This window comes from Callithrix jacchus, chromosome 6, assembly GCF_049354715.1.
Source record: "Callithrix jacchus isolate 240 chromosome 6, calJac240_pri, whole genome shotgun sequence".
In the NCBI taxonomy this organism is placed as follows: domain Eukaryota; kingdom Metazoa; phylum Chordata; class Mammalia; order Primates; family Cebidae; genus Callithrix; species Callithrix jacchus.
The window spans coordinates 46667842-46687161 of NC_133507.1; the positions used below are offsets into that span (position 1 = coordinate 46667842).

General features: G+C 35.6%; 1 protein-coding gene and 1 pseudogene across 18 annotated transcripts in view; both read left to right on the forward strand.

Annotated features, from left to right (window-relative positions):
* Positions 1–19320, forward strand: part of PDE1A (phosphodiesterase 1A) — a 531703-nt gene that overhangs the window by 285125 nt on the left and 227258 nt on the right. The gene's annotated exons all lie outside the window — the stretch shown is intronic.
* LOC144576625 (dynein light chain Tctex-type protein 2B pseudogene) overlaps positions 1–19320 on the forward strand; it is a 128753-nt pseudogene that overhangs the window by 18702 nt on the left and 90731 nt on the right. Inside the window, exon 1 of the transcript XR_013518851.1 lies at positions 1–19320. This exon is cut by the window's left edge and continues 18702 nt beyond it; it is cut by the window's right edge and continues 90731 nt beyond it. The product of XR_013518851.1 is annotated as a dynein light chain Tctex-type protein 2B pseudogene (transcript).

The following is a 19320-nucleotide window of genomic DNA, read 5'->3' on the forward strand; positions in this document are numbered from 1 at the left end:
ACATTTCTTCTAACGGATCTTTGAAATATTCAGTGAAACTCTTCTCCTTGCCTGTTTTATTATCCCAGAATTTTTTTATATGTCTGACATTAACAGTAGTAATTCTTAAAATCATATGTAACTTTTCTCTGGGAAAGGTTTGTTGAAAAATACCATTTTAAAATTGTGATTTACACATTTTTTTCCCTGCATTGTAATGTCCCTGAAATCATGTGTCATATAAATGGTGTTTTACAGTCAGTTTTGGGGATATGGCTATCATGACATATAGGAAGAAACAATATGAAATTGTCAACATTCAACTGTTTTTTACTTAGAAAAAAAACCAGCAATATTACATAACAATAGCCAGCCCCTTTGTAAATTTTGATATTCCTGTTCATCTTGCCACCACCTCAGTTATGTTAGGTGCGTTATTGTTACCACGTATTCTGAATTTGCTGTCTCTCAAAATGTCCTAAAAATATACTAGATATAGAATTGAAATGAAAAGTAATAGTGCATACAGAAAGGCATGGAAACAGAGAAGTGAGGCCTATATTTGACACTGAAATGAGTATTTCCTGTGAGATAAATGAACTCAATTATCTGTTTCTTGCACAACAATAACCAAGTCTTGAAGAAGCCTTCCCACAGGTAGATAAAGCTGTGCTATGTTGTTCCTTGGATGCATGGACAAACACTACTTTTCACCTCCTAGTCAATACAATCAGAGGTAAAGCAGTTGCCAAATCACCTGGAAGTGAAGGAATAAATGTCTAAGTGATAAGAAGCTGAGATGACCACCAGTGTCATGAAAAAGTATTGGAAAAGTGTTTGTTCTATCTTTGATGGGCATTTGGGTTGGTTCTGTCTTTGCTATCATAAACAGTGCTGCAATAAACATATCTGTGCAAGTGTCTTTATAGCAGAATGATTTATAATCCTTTGGGTATATATCCAGTAATGGGATTGCTGGGTCAAATGGCATTTCTGGTTCTAGATCCTTGAAGAATTGCCACACTGTCTTCCACAATGTTGAGCTAATTTACAATACCACCAACAGTGTAAAAGCCTTCCTATTTCTCAACAGCTTCTCCAGTATCTATTGTTTCCTGATATTTTAATAATTGCCATTCAGAAAAGGTGGCACATCTACACCATGGACTAACATGCAGCCATAAAAAAGAGTGAGATCATGTCCTTTGCAGGGACATGAATGAAGTTGGAAGCCATCATTCTCAGGAAACTAGCACAGGAACAGAATACCAAACATCATTGTTCTCACTCATAAGTGGAAGTTGAACAATAAGAACACATGGATACAGGGAAGGGAACAACACACACGGGGGCCTGTCAGGGGCTGGGTGAAAGAAGATGGAGAGCATGAGGACAAATACTTAATGTATGTGGGGCTTAAAACCTAGATGACAGGTTGATAGATGGCACATGTTTACCTATGTAACAAAACTGCATATTCTGCACATGTATCCTAGAACTCAGAGTAAAATTTAAAAATATTTTTTAAAGTGTTTGTTCCAGCTTAAATTACATTTTTGTCTTTTTCTTAGTGCTATAAAGTTAATAGCATATCTTACAATGATGATGTTTTAGATACAGTGCAATAGAGTAATTCAGATGCTTGTTCTTTTGAAAAACTTAAAAGAAAGCTTTTCATTTAAATTATGCTGCAAAAAACCAGACTTCAAATGACTGCAAACTTTTGGAGCATACTCAGCCAGCACTTTTTTTCTAACTTTTATTTTAAATTGAAAGATAAAGTAGTATGTACTTACTGGGTAAAACATGATGTTTTGAAGTATATACACATTGTGGAATGAAACAAATCTACCTAATTAACATATGCATTAGCTCACATAGTTATCCTTTTGTGGTGAGAGCACATTAATTACCTCAACTATTATGGCATTTTTTTAAAGACTGCAATATATTGTTGACTATAGTTACCATTGCTGTAACATAGATCTCTTGAACTTCCTCTTACTCTCTAACTGATATTCTGTGTCCTTTGACCAACATCTCTCCAAAAACTTCTCCTCCTCCCAGTACCCCAGCATCTGGTAACCACTATCTTCTCTCTACTTCTTTTTTAGATTCCATATAAGTGAATTCATGCAGTATTTACCTTTCTGCACTTGACTTATCTTACTTAACCTTGCATCCTCTATGTTCAACTATATTTTTGCAACTGAGAGAATTTTCTTCTTTTTTATGGCTGAATAGTATTTTGTTGTGTGTATATACCACATTTTATTTATTCATTCATCCATTTAGGAACATTTAGATTGATTTGATACCTTGGCTATTGTGAATAATGTTGCAGTGAACATAGGAGTGCAGCTATTTTTCAGCATATTGGTTTTATTTTCTTTGGATAGATATAACTAATAGAAAGATTGCTGGATCATATGGTAGTTATATTTTAAATGTTTTAAAGATGGCTATACTATTTTCCATAATGGCTTTACTAATTTAAATTCTCACCAACAGTGCAAAGTTTCCTTTACTCTACATCCTTGCCAACAATTACTATCTGTATTAGTCAGGGTTCTCTAGAGGGACAGAAATAATAGGACAGATGTATAGATGAAAGGAAGTTTATTAAGGAGCACTGACTCATGATCACAAGGTGAAATCCCACAATGGGCCCTCTGCATGTTGAGGAATAAGAAAGCCAGTCTGAGTCCCAAAACCTCAAAAGTAGGGACACTGACAGTGCAGCCTTCAGTCTGTGACTGTCAAGGAAACGAATGACTGTTCAAAGAAAACTCTGCTTTTAAAGGATAATTTACTTGGATAATCTACTCATTTTAAGTCTAGCTTTACCACATAACATAACATAATCATGGCAGAGTGATATTTTCACCTATACTCAAAGGAGAGCTTATATAAAGGTGAGGGCTATTGGGGGACATTCCTAGAAGTCTACCTACCAAAATGTGTATTCGTTTATTGTCAAAACTTTCTCTTAATATTATACATACTGTAAATACTGCAAATAATAATTGTCACAGAAATGGATAATGACTTAGGAATTAGTGAAAAACACATGTGATCCAGAAACAATGACTATGTTTCAGCAAGAATAAAATAAAAATGAAAACATAGCTAAATGGTTACTCTTTGGGAACAAAATTGAACTCAGTTAATATAACTTTTTTAGCAACTTGTACTTTCTGTGCAACACATGATCTTATACTGATACATTCAACAGAGGCCCTTTAAAAGGGCAATTTGCCACCATTCTATGAACCATATAAAGTAACTCTTCATTGACTACTCTGACAACTATTCTAAATCACATTTTGTTCTAATTAGATATCCCAACAGTGAATTAAGATGTTTCATGACTGGGCTAGAAAGAGCATGATGATGGAGTGAGAGCTGATAGAAAGCTCCCCTTCCTCCCAATATTTTAGATGAAAAATAACATTGTGTTAAAAATCTGTTAGAACTCCAGTAGTTCTATTTCTTCTGAGAAGTGTAAAAACAAAGTACACATTCACCAAGAAAGAGAAAACCTATCACAATCATATCAGAGTGACCATATAATTTGACTATCTACATATCTGTCCTGACCTCCTCTAGATCCTAAGTGCCTAGAGCTCATTACTACTTCTCCATGCCCATAGCTGCTTTGGGTAAACTACGAAATCATCACATCTGCCATGGCTAGTAGTCTTGACTACGAAGTAAACAGGTATTCTTCTCCCAGACACACTACAAGATGCCCTGTGTCTGACTTCTCATTTCTAGAACACTGGTGCATTTTTTAGTGCCCTTCAGTATAGTAACTGGTCATGGCCCAGTTGAGGTTTATTCAGTCATATTTATTGCTTTATTTAGTAACTGTTAGTCCAAATACTTTGTGAACTGGATTATATTAGCACTATACAAGCCTAATAATTATCCTAAAGGTAGTTTTTCTTATAATTATCTAATTATAATTATCCTAAGGATGAGGAAATAATTTTCCCAATTAAAAAAATCTATAAATATTTATTGAAAAGACAGGTAAGGAGAAAAATTGTAAGATTACTTGAAACATAAATTGCGAATTTTTGCAAAATTACTCTTTTAGAAGATCTCATATAAGATAAATTTTAAATTGTTTTTATTTGCCATAAAATTAGCACATATACCATTTTTATCAAAATGAACAAGAAAATGTATTACATTGCTGTGAGTGGGTGAAGGGCATGATCTATTCTACCTGGACAGGAGAGACAGAAAGCTAGGAAAGTTAGAGGAGCTGGGTCTTCTACAATGAGTTGGTGTTGAAGAGGAGAACTGGGGAGAAAATAGGTAAATGTAGAGAGGCATAATAGAGTAAAAGACCATAAGAAGCATCAAGGAAAGGGTAGAGAAAAGAAAATTAAAAGAAAATATGATTTTGATAGATCTTATCTGCCATGCTTAGAAGTGTGTCATAAGGACAGTAGTCCAGAATTTCCAGCTTTGCCTGTGAATTGCTGCAAAATAAGGGACTCATATAAGTCCCTGGACCATCAAGGATGAATAAAATGATAGAAAAGATCTCCAGCTTCACTGAAACCCCTCCTACTGCTTTAGAGTAAGCAAGATGATCCTGAAAAATACCCACTTTTGGAAAGAAAAATATTTCATAAATAAATAATGTACATCTTTATTTTAGATGGAATATTGAAGTGAGGACGATGCCGTTAACATTTTATGCTTAAAATTATTTTATGTTGTATTACTATTCATTTTGTTCCAGTTTACCTTTACAGAATGATGCATTTTCATTTCCTCCATTTACAGGAATATTTAGTCATGCAAAATCCTTGCCTTTGAGTACTGCTTTATTCCTGTTTGTGCTGTTAAAGTTCAGCCAGATGGAACTTGTCCAAGCCCTTATTTCTATCAGACATTTGAACAGCTGGGATTCTGTAGTTTCTGAGTTTGAAGAAAAAGATCTGCAGAGATACTGTCACCAAGGGCCATGTGCTTTCATGATCTCTCCTAGAAGCTTTATAGTCACACAGTTTCATTTGAAAAAAGCTAACATTTGTAATTTATGCCAGGATGAAAGAAAGGGTGAGAAGGAATTACATCTAATATCTGACTTTTAACATTGCAGGACTTTTGTGATTGCTTTGCTAAATCCATTTTAGAACATTGTAATTATGTTGTTATTCTATCTTGTGAAGTATTTGGCATGAAGCATAGATTTAAGTAGTTCTAGAATGGAATTTTTTTTGGAGGAGGTTAAGATTCACCATGTTTAACTTATATTGCTAAATGGAAGATAATTATGACAAATTGGTGCTGGTATAGCATGTGAGATTTATCTCAAGCCTTAAGTAGACTTCAAAAATTTGTCCTTTTTTACATTACTAAAAAAACAAGTTATTTTAAATTGTGAAAGTAGGTATCAGTGGGATTTACACAAAAATATTCCTTATTCTCAGTTTTTCAATTGCTTAACGTAATGTTCATGCAAACTAACTTTAAAAGTTTGTAAAAAATAAAATTCAACTTGTTTCATGTTGCCCTTGGGGACATGCTGAAAGTCTGAGCAAATACTATATTTAGATTAGGACTATCTAGTTTTGATATAGATAAAGCCATGTTAAAATAAGAATGACCTTTGAAAATCCAAAAATACTGGATAATACGAAGATTTTGTAGTAAAAAGGTATAATAACAAAACAGCAGGATTTTCATAGCAATGTAGTTCTGACTGGAAGTAAAGTCAAAAGATTTGAGATTGACAGCTGTTGAACAATACAGTGCATAACATGAGTCACATATGGTAGCATTTTATTTGGATAGCTTATTAGTTGTATATCGAAGCTTATTAAACAGTAACATAGTGTTAAGCTTTAAAACAGTAACATGGAAATGGATCTAAGCATAATTTACAGAGTTCCTTCAATAATTATTTTTATTACAGGTAATACTTGGAAAATTACCATGGTCCTGACAAGAATATTAGAGTAGAAAGGGACTCCTAGAAATTGCTTGGGCCCCATTTTTAATTAATTGAGGTATAATTTATATAAAATAAAACACAGATCTTCAGTACTTAGTCCAATAAAAATTGACAGTTATTGACACAATATGCAAACACATGACCAATGAAAACACTATACACTTTTATCTCCCCTAAAAATTCCCTCATGGCAAGTCAATATTGACAGCCCCCCCTTCACCCAGAAGCAATCTTGTTTGAATTTCTATTACCTTATCTTAGTTTTACTTGATCTAGAACTTCATAAAAATGAAATGATTTATTATGCACACTTTTGTGTTAGGCTTCCTTAGCTCAATATAATATTTTTGAGATTATTCACATTGTTTTGTGTATGAGTATTTGACTCTTTTTAAAAAATGTCTAAATTGCATTTTGTTGTATGAATACAACACAATTTGTTCATCAGATTTCCATTTGTGGACATGTGGTTTATTTTCATGTTGGGACTGTTAAGAATAAAGCTACTATGAATGTATTTGTTCAAGTCTTTTTGTGGACACATGTTTTTATTTCTCTTGAGTAAATACCAAGGAATGGAACTGCTTGGTCATAAAGAGATTGTATAATTAGCTTTAGGAAAAACTGCCAAACTAACTTCCAAAACAGTAATACAATTTTTCACTTCCACTAGCAATTTAGGAGAGTTCTATGTGCTTCATTTCCTTGTCAACACTTGACAATGTCTGTATTAATCCGTTCTTGCATCACTATCAAAAAATACCTGAGACCAGGTAATTTATAAGAAAAAAGATTTAAATGGTTCATCATTCTGCAGGCTGTACAGAAATCATATCTCTGATATCTGCTTCTGAGGAGGATTTTGGAAGCTTTGGATCATTGCAGAAGGTAAAGCAGAAGTAAGCATATCATATGGTGAGAGTGGGAACAAGAGAAAGAGAAAGGATGAGGGGATAGAGGTGCTGCACCCTTTTAAGCCACCAGACCTCATGGAAACTCACTATCACCAAGACAGCACCATCTAATGAGGGATCCACTCTTATGAACCAAATACTTCTCACTAGACCCCACTTCTAGCATTGGACATTACAATTCAACATGAGATTTGGGTAGGGACAAATATCCAAAGTATGTCGATATTATTTTCATAATTTTTTTACCCAGAGAAGTGAAAGTTGATATGGTTTGGCTCTGTGTCCCTACCCAAATCTCATCTTCAGTTGTACTGCCATAATTCCCATGTGTTATGAGGGGGACCCAGTGGAAGATAATTTGAATAATGGGGGCAGTTTCCCCCATACTGTTCTCATGGCAGTGAGTAAGTCTCATGAGATCTGATGGTTTTAACAGGGGTTTCTGCTTTTGCATCTTCCTCATTCTCTCTTTGCCTGCTGCCAGCCACATGAGATGTGACTTGCTCCTCCTTGCCTTCTGCATGATTGTGAGCCTTCCCCAGCCACGTGGAACTGTAATTCCAATTAAACCTCTTTCTTTCAAACTGACACAAGAACAGAAAATCAAACACCACATGTTCTCACTCATAGGCGAGTGTTGAAAAATGAGAACACATGGACACAGGGAGGGGAGCATCACACACTGGGATCTGTTGGGGGGAACTAGGGGAGGGACAGCCGGGGGTGGGGAGTTGGGGAGGGATAACATGGGGAGAAATGCCAGATATAGATGATGGGGAGGAAGACAGCAAACTGCATTGCCATGTATATACCTATGCAACAATCTTGCATGTTCTTCACATGTACCCCAAAACCTAAAATGCAATAAAATATATATTTTTTAAAAATACCCCTCTTTCTTTTGTAAATTGCCCAGTCTTGGGTAGGTCTTAATCAGCAGTGTGAAAATGGACTAATACAGTAAATTGGTACCAGTAAAGTTGGGCATTGCTGGAAAGATACCCAAAAATGTGGAAGTTACTTTGGAACTGGATAACAGGTGGAGGTTGGAACAGTTTGGAGGGCTCAGAAGAAGACAGGAAAATGTGGGAAAGTTTGGAACTCTCCCGAGACATGTTGAATGGCTTTGACCAAAATACTGATAATATGGACAATAAAATCCAGGCTCACATGGTCTCAAATGCTGAGATGAGGAACTTGTTGGGAACTGGAGAAAAGGTGACTCATGTTTTAGCAAAGAGACTGGAAGCATTTTGCCCCTGCCCTAGAGATCTGTGAAACTTTCTACTTGAGAGAGAGAGAGACGATGTAGGGCATCTGGTGGAAGAAATTATTCAGCAGCAGAGCATTCAAGAGATGATGCGGGTGCTGTTAAAGGAATTCAGTTTTAAAAGGGAAGAAGAGCGTAAAAATTTAGAAAATTTGCAGCCTGACTATGCAATAGAAAAGGAAATCCAATTTTCTGAGGAGAAATTCAAGCCAGCTGCAGATATTTGCATAAGAAATTAGGAGCTGAATGTTAATCCTCAAGACAATGGGCAAAATGTCTTCAGGGCATTTCAGAGACCTTTGTGGTAGCCTCTCCCATCACAGACCTGGAGGTGTAGGAGGACAAAATGGTTTCATGGGCAGGCCCAGGGTCCCTATGCTTTATGCAGCCTAGGGACTTGGGGCCTTGTGTCCCAGTTGCTCCAGCTGAGGTTGAAAGGGGTGAATATAGAGCTTGGCCATGGCTTCACTGGGTGCAAGCCCCAGGCCTTGGCAATTTCCACATGGTGTTGAGCCTGCAGGTTCACAGAAGTCAAGAATTGGGGTTTAGGAACCTCTGCCTAGATATCAGATGTATGAAAATGCCTGAATGCCTAGGCAGAAGTTTGCTGCAGGGATGGGGCCCTCATAGAGAACCTCTGCTAGGGTAATGTGGGGTTGGAATCCCCACACAGAATCCCTACTGGGGCACCACCTAGTGGAGCTATGAGAAGAGGGCCACCATTCTCCAGACCCCAGAATGGTAGATTAACCTACAGCTTGCACTGTGGGCCTGGAAAAGCCACAGACACTCAATGCCAGCCCATAAAAGCAGCTGGTGGGGGGAGGCAGTACCCTGCAAAACCACAGGGGTGGAGCTGCCCAAAGCCATAAAAGCCCACCTCTTGCATCAGCTTGATCTGGGTGTAAAACCCAGAGTCAAAGGAGATCAGTTTGGAGATTTAAAATTTGTCTGTCTTGTTAGATTTTGGACTTGCATGGGCTTGCTTTGTAACCCCTTTGTTTTGGGTTTCTCCCATTTGGAACAGCTCTACTTACCCAGTACCTATACCCCCACTGTATCTAGGAAGTAACTATCTTGCTTTTGATTTTACAGGCTCAGAGTCAGAAGGGACTTGCCTTGTCTCAGATGAGACTTTAGACTATGGACCTTTGGCTTAATGCTGAAATGAGTTAAGACTTTGGGGGACTACTGGGAATGCATGATTAGTTTTGAAATGTGATGACATAACATTTGGAGTGGTCAGGGGCAGAAGGATATGGTTTGGCTTTGTGTCCCTACCCAAATCTTATCTTGAACTGTACTCCCATAATTCTCATGTGTTGTGTGAGGGACCCGGTGGAAGATAATTTGAATCATAGATGTGGTTTCCCTCTATACCATTCTCCTGGTAGTGAATAAGTCTTAGGAGATCTGATGGTTTTATCAGGGTTTTCCAATTTTGCATCCTCCTCATTCTCTCTTTGCTTGCTGCTATCCATGTAAAATGGGATTTTCTCCTCCTTGCCTTCCGCCATTATTTTGAGGCTTCCCCAGCCATATGGAACTGTAAGTTCAATTAAATCTCTTTCTTTTGCAAATTGCTCAGTCTCAGGTATGTCTTTATTGGCAGCATGAAAACAGACTATACCAAAGTGGTAAATCGTTGCATGTAATTTGTAGTTTCTTTCTGACTACAGTGACATTGAACAGCTTTTTATGTGCTTATTCATCACTGTGTGTCTTATTTTGTGAAGTGTTTATTCTAGTATTATGTCTATTTTTATTCTGTTGATTACTGATTTGTAGAGGATTTTAATATGTTCTATATGTAATACTTATGTCAGATATATGTCTGATAACTTTTTTCTTCCAACTTGTTACTTGCATTTTCGTTTTCTTAATAGTATTTTTTAAACTGTCTCTTAAATAGCAGAAATTTAATTGTGATGAAGTTAACTTTATCAGTTTTCTTTTATGGTTACTGTTTTGATGTCTCAAACAGTTTGCTTGTGCTGGGGTTATAAATATTTTCCTATATTTTCTTTTGTAAGCTTTATAATTTTATCATATGTGTAGGTCTTTGATTCATCTTGAAATAATTCTTATTTATGGTGTGAAGAGGGGGTATAGTTTTTTCTTTCTATATGAATATTCAAGTGTTCATGATGATATCATAGAATTTATGTATCAGTCTTTGAGAGTTGTCTGTTTCAATTTGACTCATGAATAAATGTACATATATTTTTAAATGTCACATATGAAAAAATAATGTTTTAAAGAAATTTTGACTAATCATATATGTGGATTGACTAAATTTTTAACTTTTTGAACATTAGTGTTTTAATATTTCTCCTCCAACATTCACCAAATACTTAATAAATATTTATTGATTGAATAATTGAATGACTGCTGTGGCAAAGCCATTATAATGTATTGGTTTTTGTCCTTTTCTATTTACATATATCTTTGTAGTCCCGTTACAAGGTTTGTACATAATTTGGCAACTCAATGAAGTCATTGTGTGAAAATCTGATTTCTTATCCTGTGATATTAATAACATTTTGTCTCGTTTTCTTGTCATATATCTCCCCCAAACATTTCTGGTTGCATGTATTTTTAAACTGTCTCTGCCTTAATTCCTCCTTTTGCCTTGAAACAAGTTCATGTGAAATAAATTATTCATTTTTCAACCTTGCAAGTCACCAAATTTTATCCTTTCTCCTTCTTCACTCCTTTAGTTCTGTGTTTCTCAAGTGAAGTGCTATGATACATTTCCAGCAATCTGTGACTTTTCCTATGAGAAATTTGAGTTTTCACTTTAAGGAAATTTTATGTAATAGCCTTATTCTGTTTCAGCTGTGTGAGAACTTTAAAACGATAATTTATTAGTTTTAGAACTGCCTTTGAATTTCTGTTTTTAAGTCAGTCATGACCAAATTACTTAATGATTAAATCTTTTCAAGTTCTTGAACATAAGATGTGTGGATTACTGACATTAATAGATTGTTGAAGAAGTAATTTACACTCTTGGTTTCTCTGCCCTCTTTCCTCCTTTCCTTAGCAGTCCCTTGTCATTTGGCTTTGCCTTCCACCATTTTATTAAAGTTGGAAGTTCTTCTCCTGACAGTACCACTAGCAGCCCAGGCCACCCCTCAGGCCTTTCCGAAAGAGGCAGATTGGATAGTAATTGGTTCCCCTTCCATTATCGTTACAATGCAGTGTTTGATACTAAACTCCAAAATTCAGGATGCCTGACTCAAGAATATCAGCAAAGCCCCTGTGATGTCTTTTTCCTTCTAGTCTTCTTCACAGACAACCACAGGCAAGAATTGGCATTTTGTGAGGTCGTGGAACTGCTCAGCCTCAACAACTTCTCCTTGTCACTGCATATTGTCCCAGTGCACAGGGCTTGGGCTTTTGTCTTAGTCCCTTTTCCTAAGTGACAAGTAGATCCCTGGACTGCACGCTGTTCCCTTCCTTAATCACTGTCCTTATGACATTTCTGTTTTCTGTGCTGCCTTGTTCCAACCTATCCCTCTGTACAGGAAATGGAATTTTGTCTTATGGCTCATCTTGGTGTTTGAGCCTTTTCTCCTACAGGAACACTCCCCGAGTGCTAACCATTGTTCTGCCTCACTCCTAAGCATTCAGTCAGTTCCTGAATTTCTCTGGGTTCTGTATTTTCCCTCAGATTGGTTCTCTAGTGTGAATAACTTTGGAATTTGGACCTGAGATTGTGGCATAGCACCCTCTTAGACACCGTAACTTCTCACTGTTCAGGGTCAGATAAGGGGGTGGAATTTGTTTCTCCAGTCCTCGTCCTGCCTGGCCCTAAATTCCTCACTAAATTAGAAAGTTATGCATCCTTTGTACTTAAGGAACTGCTGTAATATCAGCATATAACAGTGTTACCTGTTTAATTCTTTGTAGTTACTATTTTTACATCCCAATCTGTGACATGTTCAAAGTTTTTCTTAAAAATGTCTTTTAAAAAAGAACATTGAAACCCATTCCTGCTTACGTATAGATAAAATGATCACAATTATCATTTTATCAAACAAATGTTTATTGAATTTATGCTACACACCTAACGTTTTAGTTAGGATACATTCCACATTTTTACCAATACTTCTTCCCTATGTAATGTCAAACACAATACCTTCCTCCTCATAGCAGTTATGCAGCAAATGAGTTGTGTAAATACAAGAGTTACATAAATAAAAGTAAAACCACAGCTTTACTGTATCCTCAGAACACTGGTATCTTGATATGCAAGTCAAGATATGCAATTTGAAAAAGATGATGCCAATTAACAGTAAGATAAATATGTCAAAGTTGGCCAGGAGTGGTGGCCCATGCCAGCACTTTGGAAGGCTGAGGTGGGTTCATTGCTTGAGCTCAGGAGTTAGGGATCAGCTTGAGGAACATGGCAAAACTTTGTCTATACTAAAAATACAAAAATAAGGATAAAAAAAGCCAAGCATGGTTGTGCACATCTGTGGTCCTAGCTACTCAGGAGACTGAGGTGGGAGGATTCCTTGAGCCCAGGAAACGGAGGTTGCAGTGAGCCAAGATGGTGCCACTGTACTCCCAGGCTGGTGACAGAGTGAGAACCTGTCTCAAAATAACTAATTAATTAATTAATTAAATGTTAATTCATGTTGTAGGTTATTTTAACATTTATTATAAATGTAAGATAATTATGCATGATTTTTAATGAAGCAAGATAATACTGTGTGTTAGGAACACCTAAACAAATGGTTATTACTATCGCCTTTGGGAGGAGTCATTTTTATCCTAAAGAGCATCCATGCCCTCCCAGATCTCAAGTATGCAAATTGTTAAGGGAAAACTTTAAAAGTGTCTATTACAGCAAAACTGTAAATGTGTCAATTCTTCTGCCTGTCTGCTGAAACACTGTCGGGGAGTCCGCTTGTACTTTTACTGGGAGCTTTTCATCACCTGTCTCTGCAGTCTTCTCCCTTTGCTCAGCTCCTGAAGTCCTGTTAATAATAAACTTTTATCAGAATAAGTTTTCATCTCAGGAGGCATGATAACTAATAACTAATTAATTTTTAAAAAATAACATTTCAAATAAAATATTACTTCGGGAAGTTTTTTCTGGTTTTCTTCTTGTAACAAAACAGAATTTGGCAGGGTCTTGATCTTAAATAGAAACTGATGCCTGTAGGCATTAAAAGAATAATTTAATATGGAAGAAGTCTATATTTAAGAAATGTTTATAGTACATACCTTATAACTATTTTTTTCATAATCTTTTTTTGGAACTGTTCTAATGTTTTTCAAAGATTTTAGAATCAAGTGACATTAAGTTGTGATTCCATCCAGCTGCTGCTTTGGATGGGCAAAGATTTTCTGCCTAGCCTATACCTCTGGGAAAACTTTTCTTTTGTATTTCTTGGACATGATAATTGATTGTGTTTGAGTCATTCTCTTTCTCTTTTGCTCTACCAGTGGTAAGCCTTTAGAGCCTCTTTTTGCAGTTTTTCTTTCTTTTTTCTTTTTTTCTGGTTCTTTGTTGGAAAGTTTCTGAAGGCTCCTGAAAGATTGTAACTTCAGCATGTTCAATGATAACTCATTCAACAAACTCCTAAATCTCCTATAATCCAATAACTTTTTTGTTTCAGTGGCACACTCACATAGACCTGTCTTTGAGATCTTGAACTTTCGAAGTCTCCTTTCTGATCACAATCTTGCTTCTATCTTTCCATAACACATACGAGCTCATCACAATCTCTTCCTCCCAGTTTGTCACTCATTCTTGGTTTTCTGTCTCTTTCTATCCAGATGGAAACTCATAAATCTAACAGCAGTCTCACCAGTAACAGCAGTCTTGCCACATTCTCTGGGTTCTGGCTTGTCAAATCTCAGCTCAATCATCTACCCCTTCCAAGCTGCTCCTTGCCTGAGTCGTGCTTAAGAAAAATTGCCTGACACTGTTGTCAGTCATCCTTAAATAAAACTTCAGTCACAATCAGCTCTTCTTGATTCCACATCAGTCTGTCACATTCTCTCACCAATTGTCTGAAATCTTTACAAGTTTCCTCACACACTCAACCTCAGCAAACTGTCCGTTATCATCCTTTCAAGGAACTAGAGTCCATCAGGCCTGCAACCTGTTAATTTTGTTCATCTCCATGTCAAAGTTTATCTAATTAATCAGCCACCCTTTCTTCCTGTTTTCTTATCTTGCAGGAAAAAGATGAACCTCCTTTCTAAGGCTCCTTTTACACTTACCTTCATTTCAAGTAATGACTTTATCGCTAACCTTCCATTTGCACTACATGTAATTTTGATTCATTGCTTCTAATTCCTCATGTCCAGTTTATTTGTTATGACACCGCAATTAGACTTTAGTCCTTTCCATATCAATGGAACTTCTCCAAGGTCTGAAAAGCATTACCTGATGGCCAAATGTTTTTTTCTGAGTCTCTTTTTCTTCTCATCTTTCTTGACTTAATCTGCAGGATGTATTCACTGCTGATCACTTCTTCATAGTGTTCTACAAATATACTACTTTATTTGTATGACACCCCAGAGGCCTGAAATTCACTAGAGGTAATCTTGTTAAAGATACAGCTACTATGCAACATCTCCCCCTCATTTTAAATAAATGTTTGGTCAAACTGAAAAGAGACCGCTTTACTTGTATTTTTACTGCACCTGCCTTTTAAGCAATCAATTCTGTTTTAAATGGGCTACATATAATTATATTTTATGTCTTCTAAATAGATGTTAACAAAGTGAAACAATATACCTGTGTGATAAGAAGCTATTATATAAAAACAATATATCAAGAAGATTAGCTTAATAAGAATGTACACTGCATAGGCTTGTGAAAAGAGAAAATGGAGTCACTGGGTTAGGCACACTTGTTAGGTGACTTTTGAGGATGTGATTAGAGACAGACAGAATGCAGAAATAGGGATAAATATCCTACAGAATCAGGCTTGCTGAGACAGATCAAATTTGAGATCAAAAGATGGGGAAATGGCCGGGCGTGGTGCTCAAGCCTGTAATACCAGCACTTTGGGAGGCCAAGGCGGGTGGATCACGAGGTCAACAGTTCGAGACCAAACTGGTCAACATGGTGAAACCCCGTCTCTACTAAAAATACAAAAAATTAGCTGGGCACGGTGGTGCTTGCCTGTAATCCCAGCTACTCAGGAGGCTGAGGCAGGAGAATGCCTGAACCCAGGAGGCGGAGGTTGCGGTGAGCCGAGATTGCGCCATTGTACTCCAGCCTGGGTAACAAGAGCGAAACTCCGTCTCAAAAAAAAAAAGATGGGGAAATAATCTAAGGTGGTATATATAGTGGTTCTACCTTGATTTGACATTTGAAAAGATTTAGTGACTATTTAACAATGTTTTATCCAAGTCTACCTCCCTACAACTAGGACAGTTAAGTAACCAAAATATGCTACTACTTTAGATAAAAATTAACATTTTCCTTTCCAAAAGGATAGTTTATAAATCTTGAAATAATAATATGACAGCAGCTACCATTTAATGAGTGTCCACTATGGGCAAGGAAGGGATTTCATATATTTACCCCTTAATCATAAATCCCAATTCTGTAAGGAGAGATTTATTATCAATATTTTTCAGATGTGGAAAATGAGTCTCAGAGAGTTTAGATAACATGGCCAAGATCACTCAGCTGGAAAATAGAATGGGCTCCCATCCCAAGTTGCCAGTCTTTAAACTTCTTGCTCTGCTTTTTCATGACATTGCATAAAGCTCTAGATACAACAACAGAGTGAGTTGCAGCCCTAAGTTTCTGTTATATACCTATGCAACAACAGATGAATCATTTCATCTCTCTCAGCCCCAGTGTAGTCTTCGAAAAAAAGAAGGTGATGAGAAGTATAAGGAGAAAGTCAGTGAAACTTGAAATGTAGACATTCTATAAGACAAGTGACATGGTTTCTTCAACAGATAAATGACATGAATGAAAAAGAGTGGGAAGGGGAAAATGTAATGGATTGAAGGAGACTTAATAAACATATCTACCAAATTCAATGTCTGGCTTTTGGGTGGGTGGGGCTGTGGTATTCTTGACTTAAGAAACTGAAAAAATATGTATGAGAAAATAATAAAGTTTGAATATGAACTCCATATTTGATGATACTAAGAAATTATTGAAAATGTGATAATGATATTAGAAAATGTTATGGAAAAAGTGCCATATGTAATACTGAGGCATAAACTGGTGAGGTGATAGTAAATGTCAGATTTCCTTTAAAATACTCTTAGAAATATAAGCAGAGTGGACATGGATGAGAAAAGATTGGCAAACTTGAAAATCGTTGAAGCAGAGTGGTGAATGTATGATAATTCATGATACTTTTGTATGTGTTTTAAATTTTTCTGAAGAAAAAGTTAAAGAAAGACAGAGACTGGTGATGGTTTCATGGGTATAAATTTATCTACCAAATGATCAAGTTGTATACATTAAATATATAAAGCTTTTTGTATGCCATTATATCTCAATAAAGTGGATCTTTTTAAGACAGATAAGACATAAAAATAAGATAGATATTTCCCGGTTAATGTTTACATTTGGCTTTAAAAATTTATATATTAAGGCATCTGTGCATGGCAAAATATAATTTTATTCTTTCAATTATTTTTTAAAGTATTAAATATAAACAGGATTTTTAAAATTCACTGACTAACTTGTCAATGCTACTTGTCCCATCAAATGCAGTTTTGCACTTGAATTGGCTTTGCTACATTGCCACATTAATTTGTTAGGACTCTTCCATCAAGAAATTAAGTACCTAAGATGAAGTTGTTTTGTTCCACTTGACATTTTATTGAAAGAACAAATTTCCAGCACTAGATTTTAAAATATACTAGAGTGTGTTTGTTCTAAAATGTAATGCAGATTTTAAGTTTTTAATGCTGGTTTGAACTTGAAATATAAGAAGATAAAAGGATTAAAAAAAACGATGTGAGTAAATTTGCTGATTGTATCATGTAATATAGATATCATACTCTTGTAAACAAATGAGCAAACTATTTTTACATCTGATTCTAGTGTTTCTAGTAATAAGAGACTAAATAGTTGCAATAATTAACAATAATTCAATAAGAGATAGTTTTCCTAAAAGAGCCTTAATATTAAACTCGGCTGGTATATATTTTTAAAAATCTTTTTCACGACTTCTAAATCAAGGAATTAACAAAAACAAGCTTGTTTATTTTTTGTAACTTGAAAATTTAAAAATCCATTTCATATTTTTGACTGAAAGGAGCAGGTTATATTTTTGCCTGCATTAGAGATCACTACATGTGATCGATGTTAATTTAAAGAAAGATGGTCAACAAGTAAATAAAATCTCACTTGCCTTTTGTTTGCAACTTTGTCAGATTTATCATTATCTTGTCATAGTAACAAAGCCCACAATGATTTAATATAAGCTTGTGACAATGATGCTTTACTCTGTTTATTTCTGTACCACTCTGATTGTTCAAGGATCTGCTTTCATTGTCCCACATTAGCCATGACTGCCAAGCCCACTAGTCAAAACAATTTCACAATTGAACATTAATGGACTGAAGAACATTAGCAGAAGCAAATAGAAGCAGGATACCATAGTAACCCATGTAGTCTGAGGAAATAATGTTCTATTAAAGGGAAAGCTAATGTCCCAAAATAAAGCTTTACATAAACAGTCTGGCTTCTCATACTTAAAATGTCTCTTCATATGAAATGAACTTTCAATTTCATATTGTCCATATTCATCGTTTTAATCATAGTACTTTAAAAATTCTGTGAATATTGAATTCATTTTTCGAATTTAAGAACAATAGGTTATTAAATTAATGAAGATGATGATACAATTATTTTAAAGAGCAGTGGTTAGTTTAGGGTGTGTAAGGTTATGTAATGAACTTTAAGAGATACAACAGGCAAATCATAATTGATAGATCAATTGATAGATCAGCTGTAACAGAAATGTCACCTCACCCATTAAGGTGTTTGGGAAACACGTTTCTCATTCTCTCTCTTTTTTTCTCATCTTTTTACTGATATTGGTCAATCATCTGTTTATAAACAAATATTTTTACAGTGGATCTTACCTTTTTCTGAGGCAAACTCTTTAATACTGGAACTTTTGGAACCACTCCTAAGAGGACTACAAAAGTCAAAATAGCACTAAACACATAAGGAATAAATTTTTAAAATGACATTAGAAGAGAAACTTCTCACAGTGCCTGCTCCTACAAAAGTAATCGCAGTTTCTCACAATTCATGTCATCACTTTTCAACAGTGTATCACTGACTTTAACTGTTTATTGCCACATGAACATCTCTAGTACTCAGGAGGCAATTTCCTGCACGTCGCACTCCTTTTAACATCTCTTACCAGTTGGCAGTACACCTCAGAGGGGTGTGGTAACTAGCAGAGAAGTGAGAATCATTTATTAAGTGTCTATGGGATACAACACCCTTTAATAAGTTTTAGGCACTTTTTTCATCTGTAGTTTGATTTCAGTTATGTGGAGGACAATACAACATGAGGGATAGATTTCTAATCAAGGAGGCTAACAAGCAGAGATTTTTAGCATACATTCAATCAAAAGAATTCTGGAATGGATCAGCATATTTTTAATGATGAGAAACAAAATCAAGTCTAAACAATATTAATTCATCATTGCAGGCCCAAGACACCTGTAAGAGAAAGAGACACTGGTAAGAGAAAGAAAGGAATAAGGAGAAGAACCTAGGATGAATAGAAATAGGAAAGAAGGGGCACATGATGAGTCAGCAATTTACAACCAAGAATTAACAGGATGTGCATTGCTGTTAGTTTTATAATTTGTCCATTTTGTGACCGAGAAGCTGATTTAGTTTAATCTGATTTTCCATGCTTTGTAATACATATTTAATATATTTATACTATGCTATGTTAAATGTATAGGGTTCAAAATTATGCCAACAGAGGAATGATCCAAAAAATGAACCTGTATTTAATTTCATAAAAACAGGAGAAAATAGAAAAAGTAGAAATAATCAGTTATTTTAATGGTTAACTTGCAAAAGAGGAATCACATACATTCACTGTGAACTATACGCAGGATGTTTGGACCTGCACATTTACCTGGCATCATCTCAGTTTATGCCTGCTGTCCCTTTGTAAAATTACTATCAACATCCTATTTCATTC